The following is a 3,398-nucleotide window of genomic DNA, read 5'->3' as shown; positions in this document are numbered from 1 at the left end:
TGAGAGAATCCTTTCCCGCCCAACTCTCCCCGGTTAGTGCTCTTCCCGGTGTTTTGAAACGTGCGTGTTTTTTGTAGTCCCCTCTTTTACGCATGCCGTGCGTGTCTGTATTTCTAGTTCCCTTCCCGTGTTCCGTTTGCTCCCCGTTATATTCTTGTCCCCTCTGTCCTTTTTCATAGGCTGCGTGCACTTTCTGGCTTCCAGCTACGCATAAAATTTCGTGGTTTGCATCGGCTAAGTCTTCTATCCATCGTCCATGGGCTTCCGTGCTACGTGTTGCTCTTCTATCCCCATCATCTACATAGCGTGGTTCGGTGTTCCTTCGTGTTTCGTGTTCTTGCTGAGTCACGTGCCTCCGCGCCAGCTGAATCAAAAACGCTGATCCGATTTTGTTTGATGTACACAACAGATATTGTTGGAAAGATCACAGAATATCTTAAGGTCGCACACTACGTGTGCAAATACAGAGGAAGATGATACTTTTTCCCGGGGGCAGTGTGGGGCGCAGGGGTGTGTCGGGTGGGAAGCCACAATTGTCATATTTTTTTTAGTTTCCACATGATCAATAATAGTAGTAGAATTGTAATTTATTATCTAGTGCTAATTTAATTATTATGTGTACTACTACAACAAATATCTGCTAGAAAAATATGATAGATATCTCCTTAGAATAGTACTACTCAAAACTGTTTTGTAAGTTTTATTATTAGAAAGTACTGCGAAGCCTAAAATATCATTTTAAAACCAATAAGTACTAAAGTTTCGATTGAGGCCGAAATATGAGTCACAAAAGCCTACAATTTTTTCAACAACTCCTACGACGATATATTACGTGTGTGCGCATTGGCGCCTTCTACCAATGCTAACTAACGCGCACACAGGCAGCGCCCTTTGCGTCGAGAGGCGCTCCGCGGCTGAATGTGAGAGAAAAATGAAATTTGAACGGTGCATATAAGTACGATGTGTAGACCCCATATAATGTGTCTACCACATAATGCTTTTTTAGCCAATGAGGGCCGTTTTCGCTGCGCTCGCCAGCCAGTAGAACGCGCGTATTTGCGTTACATTTTAAAACCCTAGTCGCGGACGAAAGGACGCAGAACACACTCCACTAGAGCGGTAAGACTAGCCGCTAAGCGGCGGAGTGGCATGGTTTGTTGGAGATGCGGTGGCCGCAAATTTAAGTGCTTCTTGGTATCGCGCACTTTGTTAGCGTCGTTCAGGTCCTGGCTTCGTGTACTTAACCACTTACCATCCCGTAGTCTCATGTGGGCCCGTATAATATCGTGGTTTGGTACCCCGTACAACAGGTTGGATGTCATGTTCTACAGTGGCCGGCGCTCTTCCATGATCTTTCGGGCTTCGTGGTTCCCTGCTCACCCGTGCTGGATTTGTGAACTCATTCTCTCACAGTGCTTAGTGGCTGTGTGCTAGCTCCTTTGGTCTCATGCGCTCCCGTAGTACGACCCTCTTTCATGGCTGCTAGATATTCCGTGTTCTCAAGGGTTTACGTGGATTCCACAGGCTTCGTGTCCATAATCATTCATAGTCGATAGCGTTCCATTTCCGATACCCTCGCCAATGGGTGATCTTCCGAAGTTTTCTGTCACCTGTGTGCCGCGCACCCCTGTGGTGGCTCCATCTACCGCGTTATCACGCTGTCGTGCATTCACAATGTGGTTATGCTGTCTATGCTATCGTGATCGCATAGTATATATGTTTTGCCAATGTTATCGCGCTCTACGATGGTTCCGTGTTTCGCAGTGTGCAATCGTGGTCTCCAGAAGCGTTTCCTCGCGATTTTGTGGCTGGTCGGCCGTCCGGGTAAACGTGTTTTAATGAAGTATCGTCCTCAGTGGCCCGGCAATATCAGGTTCTACAGTGCTATCGTGCTCAGTGGCTCGGTGATCTCCCGCGGCTGTTTGTTCTCCCATGTTTTAGTGGCTGTCCCATCGTCCATGCTATCCTGTTATCTCTTGGTGTCGTGGCTGGTCTGTCGTCCAAGCTTTCGTTATCTACAGTAGTATCGCGCTCCCCAGTGAGCTCCGGTTCTACCCTAGTATCGGGTTTCAATACTCGACAACCTCCCGTTAATGGTCTTCCGCGGCTTCATGTTTGGTCGGTCTACTGTGCTCCGTGTTCAGCCGTGGTGCTATGGGAGAATTTCTGTCCGTGCACTCTTACCGTTACGTGTTCTACCGTGGCTTCGAGCGTGCGTGCTCTTTCGTAGCCCGTGCTTTTCAGCAAGCTGGGGTGTCTATGCAGTTAGTTCCCTTCTGTGGCCCGTACGCTCCCGTCATATTCTTGTCCTTCTGTCCTTTTCATGGCTGCATGCACTTCCATATTTCACGCTACGTAAAAAACTTCGTGGTTTGCATCGGCTAAGTCTTCTATCATCGTCCATGACCTTCCGTGTCTCGTGTTGCTCTTCTATCCCATCGTCTACATAGTGTGGGTCGGTGTTACTTCGTTTTCGTGTTCTTGCTTAGTCACGTGCCTCCGCGCTAACTTAAACACAAACGCCGTTCCCATTTTTTATGTACGCTACATAGATAAGTTGAAAAAATTACACAATATCTTAAGGTAGCACACTACTTTTTCCTGGGGGTGTAGGGGTGTAAGCCACAATAGTCATATTTTAAAGTTTTCACATTATTAACTATAGTAATACAATTGTGATTTATTTTCTAGCGCTGAAATAACTATTATGTGTACTACTACTACAAATAATTGCAGGAGAAAATATGAAATTATTTTAAAAAAAGTATTACGCAAAATAAAATTGTAGGTGAAATTATTAGAAAAGTAATACGAAGCCTAAAATATCATTCTAAAATCAATACGTACTAAAGTTTCGATTAAGGAAAAAATATGAGTCACCGAAGACTACAATTTTTTTCAACAGTTCCTACGACGCTATAGTACGTGTGTGCGCATTGGCGCCTTCTATCAATGCTAACTAACGCGCACACAGGCAGCGCCCTTTGCGTCGAAAGGCGCTCCGCGGATGAAAATGGGGCAAAACGAAATTTGAACGGTGCATATAAGTACGATGTGTAGGCCACATATAATGTAAACACCACATATTGCTATTTTAGCGAATCAAAGCCGCCTTCGCTGCGCTCGGCAGCCAGTAGAACGCCCGCATTAGCGTGAGTTTTATCATCCCTAGCCCGTTACGGACGGAATGACGGACGCAGACCACACTCAAGTAGAGGGGTAAGACTAGCCGTTCGCCGCCGGAGGTGGCAGGCTGTAGTCCAAGGGAAAACGGGCTCACGCCTTCGCTGCGCTCCGGCGTAAACATGTTTTATGTAAACGTGATGTATTAAATGCAAATGAAATTGAACATTCCTACTCACGGACCAAAGATCTGCCTGTAGACAATGTTCTGGGCG

Source organism: Phytophthora infestans, genomic scaffold (genome assembly GCF_000142945.1).
Source record: "Phytophthora infestans T30-4 supercont1.140 genomic scaffold, whole genome shotgun sequence".
In the NCBI taxonomy this organism is placed as follows: Eukaryota; Oomycota; class Peronosporomycetes; order Peronosporales; family Peronosporaceae; genus Phytophthora; species Phytophthora infestans.
The sequence above is the reverse complement of the archived record's forward strand: the minus strand, read 5'-3'. Positions refer to the sequence as shown.